The sequence below is a fragment of the Mercenaria mercenaria genome, chromosome 13 (assembly GCF_021730395.1).
Source record: "Mercenaria mercenaria strain notata chromosome 13, MADL_Memer_1, whole genome shotgun sequence".
In the NCBI taxonomy this organism is placed as follows: domain Eukaryota; kingdom Metazoa; phylum Mollusca; class Bivalvia; order Venerida; family Veneridae; genus Mercenaria; species Mercenaria mercenaria.
In genome coordinates, this window is record NC_069373.1 from 4495770 (window position 1) to 4507323 (window position 11554).

General features: G+C 34.1%; 1 long non-coding RNA gene across 1 annotated transcript; it reads right to left on the reverse strand.

The window, feature by feature from the left end:
* Nucleotides 1-3627: 3627 nt before the first annotated feature.
* LOC128547811 (uncharacterized) lies at nucleotides 3628-8515 on the reverse strand. Its single transcript, XR_008366651.1, has 2 exons — nucleotides 7278-8515; nucleotides 3628-6078 (listed from the first exon to the last, which is right to left on the reverse strand). It is a non-coding gene; the product is annotated as an uncharacterized LOC128547811 (long non-coding RNA).
* Nucleotides 8516-11554: the final 3039 nt, after the last annotated feature.

Genomic DNA, 11554 nt, shown 5'->3' on the forward strand with positions numbered 1-11554 from the left:
TACACGATCGCTCCCAATGGCATGAACATTTTCTTGAATTTCATTTCTGGGGAAGATGGCATTTTCTTTACGAACAGAAATAACTGTGAGAGTGCAACCGCAGATCAACTTGCTTTACATTTCTTAAAACCAGAGCCACCGAGCTATGAGCCTGTCTCTGATGAAACAGAAATCTGCACGGCTAGAATAGCCTTCAAAGACAGTTGGAATGTTTATAACTACACATTAGGACTTGAAAGGTTACCAGCTGTTACTGAGATCAGTGTCTGGAAAAAAGAACATCAAAGCTTTTATCTCAATACTAACACTAGAGCTATGATGTGTTGAAGGTGAGGATTTTGTTTTCGCTTGCTTGGAATATCGTTGTAGACAAGATAGCAAAGATGACTCTCTTTCAAAAACGACAATTTATCTTGATCTAGATATTCCTAGCATTACATACAGCTATAAATACTCATTTTGGAACGACACTATCAAGAACAGGAACCACTCTGTACCAGCGTTCTACTACTACGGAAGATGCACAGGACCAGTATGCCATAAACAGCTGGGAAACTTAAATGGGTTATCAATCGATGGCTCTTTCACCGCTCCATAAATAGCAAACTCTGGTTCAGATTACTTCGACTCAACACCGAATACTTGCAAGGATAAACTTGGCTCTGAATCTTTCGCTTACGAATTCAGTTTTCATAGCAAAGAAGAAAATGTTCATGAACGGGGCGAAGGTGAAACATGGCAACCAATGTAATCCTGTAACGAACTTAACGTCTTTTAATATTTAGTATTAAACCTTTCAGAGGTTTTCTTTTCTTATGTATTAGATAACAAATTATGTCTGTTTGGGGAACTGGTCGTGCTAAATATCAAATTTCAACGTACTTATGGGTAAGAACTTGATTCAAATAAAACAAAGATATTTTAGCAAAGATTTTTCAATCATTTTTTTTTTCAGTAAGTTTGCTAGTATTATTTCATTGTACTCAATCTATGCTCACCAGTTTTATTTCATTGAGCTCAATTTAAGTTTTTTTTTCCATTTTCTCGTTGGTCCTTGTATAATATAGATTATCATCTTTTTCCACAACTGCTTTCATATACATGTATTTATAATACCATTTCATCAATGCAAGCAACAGAATGTTTCAGTTTCCTTATTGCTTTATTTACACACGTTCTGTGATTATTTACACTTTATATTATTAAAATAATACTTTTATCTGTTTTCCTATGTTTTGTTCAGATTTATGGAATAATGTAAGTAATTCGGTCAATTATGTTACAGTGGTGCAGCGGTTCGTTGTGAACAGATCCTAAATTTGTTTTCCATGCATTGCCATTTTCATGTGGAAAGTGTGTCTTTATTTTAGAAAATGAGCTTATAAAATGCACCTTTTAAGTGTCGCAGACCACCACTTATTAACATTTCACTAGGAACTTCTTTCTTGTCAATTTTGAATACGACTTATATGAAAAGAAGGCAAAGAAAAAGTGTTTTCCCTAAAAATGATTAAATCATCTGTGAAGAGGTCGTAATTTGTATGAAATAGACAAGAAGGAATATATTACTTATAAGTGTTATCAACCCTAAAGATTTGAAGTGTTATTATATCGATTGACTATATCATTCCTAGAGGAGCTTTCGGTGTAAATAACGGTGCAGGTTCCCAGAAAAATATTAATATAGAACCTAGATTTTAATTTATGAGAATTTTCAGTTAGAATGGAGTTTTAATCATACTCGTTTTATTGTTAGAATTGATCGCAAAATTCCACGGTTTTAAAGTAAGTCTGTGAAGATCGAAAACCAAAGTAAGGTCAAAGCCAATCTAGAACGGAAAATTAAAACTAATCCTTAATATAAGTCCAATCAGACATAAAGCTATGAATCAAAATATTTCAAACTTTGAGTCGACATTCAAGATATTGAAACGTGTCCTTGGGGACGACTGAGATATAATGATACATTCGCTTTTGCCGGGCTATAATGAAACCTTTCATAAGACGAGATTAAAAACGAAAATGAGAGAAAGATATGTTATTATCATAAGTGGGTCTTCATAAATGTTTTATCATAAAACCATTCGTAAATGTTATCCTTTTTTATCATATAGGACCATGAGTCCATTCACTATTCACATATGATAAAGTTTCGCTTACCTTGACGCAATGTTAAATCTTCTTCAATATTTTATTAAATTAACTTAATCGTTCTAGCTACACAATGGTGGATATATATTAAACAGCTGAAGTAATGTTAACAAAGCCTGCTTTTACAATTTTCTATTCGCATTATCATAAACATACTGTTTTAAACTCGGACGAAAGGGGTCGAAAATGTTCAATTTTTGAAGTTCTAAACCTTTTCTTTACCTCTGCCTGTTTATATGAACAAATTACTATTCTGGGAGTGATTTAAGGATATTTTGCCGGGCACATTAGGCTTCAACATAGCTGAATAAATTATGTAGCTGAAAATCCTTTATATTTGATTTGTCATGATTTTTATTTTGATGTTATTTTGCCTTTAATGGGGACAATTTCTCCCAATGTCACTTGGACCTAGATCTCTTTATGTATTACATTACTTGATAAACGTAATAAATAAATAAAAAGATAAGCCTACGAATTGATAAAAATAATGGTAAACACATTGAAGAATACACAATAAAAACATAGCCACATATATACAGCATTCATTTGTTTTATATTTCTTTCCTTTCTCGAAACTACCTTCAGTTTTAGAAATATTTTTTTCAGTGATGACTGTTTCTGTATAACTTAAAAAAATTGCAAAATAAAAGAAACACACTGATAGCGAAAGTTTTCAACAATTTGTCTGTGTTAATATTCTGATTGAACGCTTTACACTCAAAAATTAAAATGTTGTTGACCAACTAATGGCAAATCTTATCTTTTGTACCTTGTGTGACCATTACGTTCACATTAAGACGCATATAAGATCAGGTAAAAGGCTACGTGATTCATGTATCAATATTCAATCTATAATTATTATGCTTGGCCACTGACTGAAAAACCGCAAACCAAAGGTATCCCAGCATGCAATATTTGTACAAAGTTTGTCAAGCAGAAACTAATGTACGCACTACGATGAAAAGAAAGAAAACAGGGCTTGGCTTTAATAATATTGCTTTTAAATAAGGACCTGATCAAATATTACGCATGTTACTTACGCAAATAAGATGATATATTGGGGGCCAATCAGCATGACCGTTGTTAAAATGTATCATAGCACTATATAGGTAAAGTTATATTTAAAAGCTAAATCAGAACGATCGAGTGTGGCGTAATCGTAGATTCAAAAGCATGTGAAGTTCTCATTTCCATAGATGTTTGCTCTAAGAAGTTTTTTTCCGTAATTTTAGCGCCGTAGTTAGTTTATCGTTTCAAATAGAAAACTGGCACACTATCAGCTGTCTTAAACGTATGTTTAAAACGCTTTCTGACAAAGGAAGACTAAACCATCCAACATGAAACACCGATTTATATTTTATAACCGTTGAAATGTAAAATTGTAAGTTTTTAAAGGAATCAAATCAAAAGATGAATAAAATTATAATCAGGCACCATAATTTACAATACTTTTCATTCATACAAACCTGTAAATATACTTAAATTTTATTAGTAAACATTTTCCTAAAGTGCAACGTGAGTTCGTTTATTTTATTCCTGAAATTAAAATTTGTACCTTCATGACATTTATCAAATCTAAATTCTTATTAAGACGTCAATAAACACTAAGTAAAAATTGAAAGGATTATACTGCTCGAGACATGTAAAGTAAAAACAGACATTAAATTAAAAAAATGTGTAACAAGCCGTTGTATGAGCAGCATCGTTGTTGCAAACATCTATTTCAATAAAATCTTTTTTATGAGATTCGTAATTACTGCAAGATGGTATGTTAAAATGCAAAAGTATTTAAAATTCCTTAGTAACAGATCTTTAGCTGCTAAAGATATATCACGAAAATAGCATTAAACTTTCTTTTTAAGATTCACAATAACGCTGGAAAATTGTTAATCGGTTGATCTTGTAAATGTTTTAAATATTTAAGACGCTTGACACCTTTGCTTGCTCCTGCTATAGCAATAAAACACATACGCAAATGTTTCAGGGTCCGACCCTTGTGTGCAGTCGTTCGTCTCCGAGTCGTAGAAGTCTGGTCCTGATGTAACGTCTTCTGGGGCAATTAATGATCCTTCAATAGCTGCTACATTATCACAGCCTTCCTGTTCAGAAAATTCAGATCCTCCAGCACTTTTTCCATAGCAATCAAACTCTTGTCGACCTAGGTAGGTAAAGCTGACGACAGAACCGTTCGGATACGTGCGATTGTACGTTACGTTAACTGTAGGGATATCTATATCCAGGTAAACTGTTGTAGATTCGTTGCCTTGACTACATCAGTATTTTAGACATATAAATATAAATGTTTCATTCCCACCCGTAGAAAATTCCATTCGAGCATCATCGATAAAGTACGATTTTGAGCCATTCTCTTCCCATACGCTGATTCCCGTTACATTTGGTAAGTTTTTTAAATTTGATGCGTAATAAAAAAGGTTTCCTTTCTCCTTGAAAGCCATCCTTGGAGTACAAATTTCATCAACATCTGGAGCAGGTTCGTAGTTCGGCGGTTCTGGTTTTAAGAAATGCAATGCAGGCTGTGTCACGCTCGAGCTTTCGCAAGCATTTCTGTTCCTATAAAATGGCCCAGCAGTATCGGAAACAAAGTTAACGAAAACGTCTACGTCATTTGGTGCAATCTCATATTGCACGGCAGACAGTCTCGGTTTTATCACGGCATCATAATTAACGAATTCTCTCGGAGTAAGGTAAATTTTGGACGGTAAATTTATCCCTCCAAAAGAAACAATTTCTGTAGCAGACATGTTAATGAACCCAGCCAAAGAATTATTTGGAATGTTGACAACAGGACATCTTACTTCGTAGCAGGAAGTACTGGGTTCGCTTGTAAAGTCAGCTTACAATCGGAGACGTTGTCCAGTAGAAGTATAGGCAGTTATTTCTGGTCTAAATGACGTAGTAATACTTATCGTTATCTCGTCTCCACTAGTTTCGTTTAAGATTCTACTTTTGAAGTAGCACATAGGGGCACCAACGATCGCTTTCAATGTTGATTATGTCATCAAGAGTAGCCTGATGTTTCCTTCTACCCTGAACAACCCTTGCAGGTTCCCATAAACCTGTTCTCGTATTTAGTTCCTAAACTTTCATACCTTCTCTTCCGGTGCATTTCACGGGCGCAAAGAGTTTGATAAATGTTCCGCCAGTGCTTTCAAAATTAAATGAAGCAACTCCGTCGGTGATGAGAGGTTCTATCGTATCTCCATCTAAGGTTTGGAATCGACCAGGGGCAACTGCGTCTGGGCTGCCGACGGTGTCAATATATGTAACGCGGGCATTTAATTTTCCGTTGTAAGGTCTACCCTGGCGGTCAGTAAACGAATTGGCTTGAATTTCAATAACAGCATTACCAGCATTTGGGTCTAGTGGATCATTTGAAAGAGAAAGCACTGTATCAACCGTTGAGTCAATTTCCACTGGTTTAGATTTTTGAGTAACTTATAGTTCAACTTCTACTGGGCCTCTAAAACCTTCCGGTATATCACCAATTTTGACAGCAGCCATGTAATTTCTACTCCTGTCCTTTTTCGTTACCAAAATAGATCGTACACTCGACTTTGTGGTTGATTTTAACCGACCATCTTCTCCAGTGTAGTCAACGAATCTGCCGTCAAAATAAACAATTATTTTACTTAGTGGTTCATTGGTGTCTGCATCTTTAACAACACCTGTCACAACGACACCATTGTCCTTACAACATCCACATTGTTTGACATACTCGTAAAAAGCCACAGTCTGCAGTTCATGTCTCTGTTTCGGGGCACACGTAGCCGTCATCAGAACAAAAATTGAAATATTTAGTTTTAGTTGAACAGGAACCCACTGGACGTGTGCCAACGTCGGCCCTGCAAGATCCAACCAGAGTTCTCATCTGTACAATTCGTTCTGTTGGTTCTGGGGTTATGCCTATGTGTGAAAAAGATAACTTGTTTTAGAAAAATGGTCGTATTTTACTAGAGAAGTTTGAATAAAAGGAAAATGTAAAATATATGAAGAGGGGGAGAACAGTCACTATACTGGCGAGTAAGTTTTATACAATTACTTTTAATATTGCTGTTTATACACATGTTTACTGTAAAAGAACATTAATGTTTGTAAAATTGTATGTGTGCTTTTCAGAGTTGCTACATAAATAGCCATTTGTATTGAACAGACCGACATCAAATGCTAAGACAAGCTTTTGTTCGAATTTACCGCTGATATAGATTTGTGTTTTCAGTAATCAATAGCTCTGTCAGAAGTGCATTTCGTTTGCATCATTTTAAATCATGAATATATCAGCCAGTTCATTGCACATGTATATACCTTTTATAACTATAATTTAACAAGTAAAAAGAGAAGAAAAAAATATTACCGTTTTGTATCCATGGATGATGAAATATATATGATGAAAAGATTTAAGTTTTAGAAACGACGAAATAGAAAGTCTTTTTTGACAGTTACAGTACAAGTTGATCGTTATATAAGATGCTCTTTGGCTCGTAGACCTATGATTTATTTCAAAGAGTCCCCATGATTCATGTACAATGTCTGTCCAAGTCAACAAAAGTAGTCAAAAGGGTGGTGTAGTATGAAAGCGAAACATGATTCGCAAACCTACTGCTTTTTCCCTTCAAACATGTTATATAAAAATTGAAGTGAAAGGTCATCTTATGTTATAAAACATATTGTTCATCTAAACACGTTTTATCTAAAATTATAGATCCATGAATTAACTTTTCGTGTATAATGCACGCATATCTGATCTTTAAAATGTTTTTATTTTCTAATTTGGATCTGATGATATTATTATACCCCAATATTAATCCGTACATGTATCGTTAGAGAAAGAAAACTGAAATGTAAAACTACATCTAGATTATTTTTGTACCCCAAATAACGAACCAGTGATTTAGTTATTAAAAGATTTTAATTACTGTCAAACCTATATGTGCAAAACACACAGAGAAAACCAAAAAGTGTTGTTTTTCTATGCGAATGGTCTTTGGCTAATAAATAGCATAAAAATTTGGAATTTAAACTACGGTCTTTAAGCCATGTGTTCTGTATTCACAGGCGACCTTCAAGGTAGGCTTAACTGTATAGGAATAGAAACGTGTACTTACTTTGGCACCAAGTAAGCTTGTTGTGTCTCCACCTAGGGTGTCCTTCAGTGACAGTGGTCAAAGATACCACAGCAAGTGCGAAAAACACTGTTTCAAGACGCATACTTCTGTGTTCTGTAACGAATAAATGGACGAATAAGAAGGTATTATGGTATATGTATGGTATAAAATAAAAATAACTTACGTGCAACATGACATAATGAAAATAAAATACAACTACAAACAAACTTATGATTAAAATAATAAAATAATGTAATGGCAAATCACAATTAAGAATGTATGATTGAAAATCAGAACAATGATAAAATTAACATTACTTTTTTGCAGTCACATTATCAATATATCACTTTTCAAAGCTATCATATAGTTTCAAATAATGAAAGCTGTAGCGTTTTCAAAATAAAATATATGCACATCAGCATCACTTTTTCTTGAAAATTGCAAAGTTTAATTTTCTTCTTAAATCACGTTTTGTTTACTTCACTTAAACATTAAAGTCATAAAAGAAAAAAAAATGTGAACATACTTCTCTGCGTGCGATGATTGAAAATGATAGCAGTCTAAAATGTTTTCTTTGATTTTATTAGCTCGACTTTTCAAAGAAAAGGTACAGCTATTGCACTCGCCCCGGTGTCGGCGTCGCGTCGGCGTCGGCGTCGCCGTTGGTTAAAGTTTTTGATAAAGTCAAATATCTCTGTTACTATCAAAGCTATTGACTTGAAACTTAAATAGTTATTACTATTAAACAAAGTCTACACCAGGAGAAACAATCCCCATAACTCTAATTTGAATTTTGATGGAGTTATGCCCCTTTTTGACTTAGAATTTTTGGTTAAAGTTTTTGATAGAGTCAAATATATGTTACAATCAAAGCTATTGACTAGAAACTTAAAATACTTATTTACTATCAAAGTCTGCACCGGGAGAAACAATCCCCATAACTTTGATTTGAATTTTGACAGAGTTATGCCCTTTTCTAACTTAGAATATTTGGTAAAAGTTTTTGATTAATTCAAATATCTCTGTTACTATCAAAGTTATTGACTTGAAACTCAAAATAGTTATTTACTGTCAAAGTCTATACCAGGAGAAACAAACCCCATAATTCTGGTTTGAATTTTGACAGAGTTATGCCCCTTTTTAATTTTGATTTATTTATTTATTTATTTATTTTTTTTTTTTTTTGGTTAAAGTTTTATAAAGTTTATACTGGGAAAGCTCTAATTCAGAGTCAAGCACTGAGAAAAGGCGAGCGCGCTGTCTTACGGACAGCTCTTGTTATTGACCTGATCACAAGCACGGCCTTATACCCGCTTGATCGTGATGTCCATCGTCTTCAATCCGGATATCAGATACATTGTTTATCCGGGTAAGATTGGGTTATTCACGTATCAATACTTCAATCTATATTGTGATTGGATACCTAAGTTAAAACCGCGAAACACTTGTATCTTTGCTTGCATTGTAATTTAAGATCATTATGTAGAAAACATGTTTATTAACGTACTTATACCAGTGGCGTACCTGGATGATTTCGAACTGTACGCCAGATATGAGCAGCATAGCTACGAACCAAGCAGAGATGCTTGAGTGTGGAGTAGGTGAGGGAGGGAGTCTCCAGCTCCCGGCGGAATTGGTTTTTGGGGCCTCCCCTTGAAAATGTTCTTTTTTTTCGGCAAGAGATGCGTTCTCTTGCTATATTCCAGCGTTAATATATTTTGTTTGTGATATTTGTACTACATATTACAAAGATCATCCATAAAATTCATATATTATCATACCGCTCATGTTTACGGGCAGGGATCGTGACAGTGTCAAAAATTGCAAATTTTGAGGAATATAACTATGTTTTCGTATAGAGTCCTGTGTAACTTTACCCTGAAAAGTGTGTACTTTAATAGCTCAATTGCTCTGGCACGATACTTGGTCCGTACTAATATTCATTAATAATTTTATATAAGGTTTTAAAATGTTTAATATCTATTTCGCAGATTTTTCCTTGAATTACTTCGATACAACGATAAATAACAAAATGAATTATGCCAGACTTAAAATGTTGAAAAATCAAGAGTTCTATAAATTACTCTATACAATACACTCCAGGACACAACAACTTTAAATCAACAGTAACAGTGGATATATAACTACGTTTCAAAATATTTGCGTCACTAAAACACTATGTCATTCTATGATATATTTTATTGTGCAAGTGCCAAGACCCGCGCAGGCATATTGTGTATCGCCGAAGGGTCCTAACAATGTGTCTATTAGGGTAACTTCATCTTAACTCTAACCTAATCCCAACTGCTACACATGTGAACAAATCGCATATTCGAACCGTGTGCAAAGCTGTTATTATCATTATTTATTTATTTATTTGTTTATTTATTTAATATTCTCTATAATTTGAAGATTGCATAGGTGATGATTTACTAATTTTTTGTTGTAATCGTTTTTGAAATCTTCGTCAATGTTTAATGTAATGCATGACTTCTGCATCGGTATTTTGACAGGTTTTTGATAAATGCATCTACCTACACATCGCAAACATTTCAAGTTTTCTCACGCGAAACGTAACTTTTTTCTAGTTAACGTAAACAACATCTAATATTGGCAAAATGTTTTTCGGTATCCAGATTTGGATATAGATTAACAGATTTAATTGCTACCATTAACAAGGCAGCTATAATCCAAGTGTTACATTTTAACGATTACGTTGGTGTAACTACTTAGAGGGTCTTGCTGTTGTTGTTTTCTTCACAGTCAATTTTCAGCCAATGTTGTGCAATCAGCCACCTCTCAAGAAAGACCATTGTTCTGATATTGGTAAAGGTGAGACTGTACGAAACCTGCACTAAGATAATAGAGCAAGGATACTTAAAAATGCAAGTCACCTTTGTTCAAAGGTCAGTCGTTTGCCTTACTGTTAGGTGGCATTTGTAAAAACCTTTGCCTATATTATGCATTAGATGTTTAAATATTTCGAGAAATATTATATATTGTATATTATGTATTGTAGTCTTTTTTCGAGCTCTTTCTCAGTTTCAAATCCCTGGGTCCTGTGCAAGGGCTTTTGGGTTTAATCGACGTATTACATTTGGATATTACGAGAAGAAAGAGAGAAAAGAACAATCTGATGAAATTTTTTACTCTCTTTAGTAAAATGCAGACCTTCATTTCTAGCGTTTCGTTATTTCATATCAATGAGGCAGTTGTTATTTTTTGTTTGTACCTTTTGACAGTCTACTTTTACTTATTTTAGAATTTCTATGCTCAAAATGGTATGGCCACGGATCAAAGGTAGGTAAAGTAATGTTATATCCCCAATATTTTCTATTTACATGATGTTTTATCATGTCAATCAATTTAAATAAGGTGACTACTTAAAATGCTCATTAGAAAACATGTTTTATTAAAAATGAATTTGTTTTATCTCTTTTATGTTCAAGGGACATAGTGCAGTTTCGTAACGTTAATATACAATAAACAAAATTTAGATTTCAAGTAAATGTTTCGTTCCTACATATCTGTACTCTACATACATTTATAATACAGTTTATTTTTATTTCGTTAAAGATGAGTCTGCGAACTCGGTGGAAAGAATTGCTCAGATGAGAAATCTTATTGGATCTTGCAAAGCCGTTGTTGGGACGTGTCCTGTCGGCTCCTGTTCAACTAGACCTCATTTCCAGATTTTTAATTGTCCTAATGATGGATATGTCTGCCTCGAGACAGAGATTCGAACTGCAGACTGCGGAATGTTTGGTCTCAGGGAATACCAACACGTAACCCAGTGTAAATGCTGCACTGATAATGGTATCTACATAACGGTGATAGTCGTTGATCAGCCACAGTGAAACCATTGAGTTATATAAAGATAAATGTTTCAAAGGGACCTCGGACCGACACTGATCTTGAGTGAGTATTTAATACAACTATATTTGTTCCAATTTACAATTTGTTGTCATAAGAGTCAAAGAATACATAGAAGCAGTAAAAATCGTAAACATACCAGAATGATTTCGCGGCCCAGTAAATGTTAAGCTGGCAATGATAAAGAAATCAGCGTCAGTACAGATAGACGCAACCGTTGGAGCAACTCTGACTCTGTCAGATGATCCAACAGTCAATCTGCCCGAAACGCTTTTGTTCTCATCGACCCAAATTCTTTTACGGACAGAAATGGAAATCAATATAATGGACCTGTTAGTGCAAGTGTAACTTTAATAGACTCTAATTAAGATTCTGAAGCTGTAATTCCAGGTCATTTTCTAACT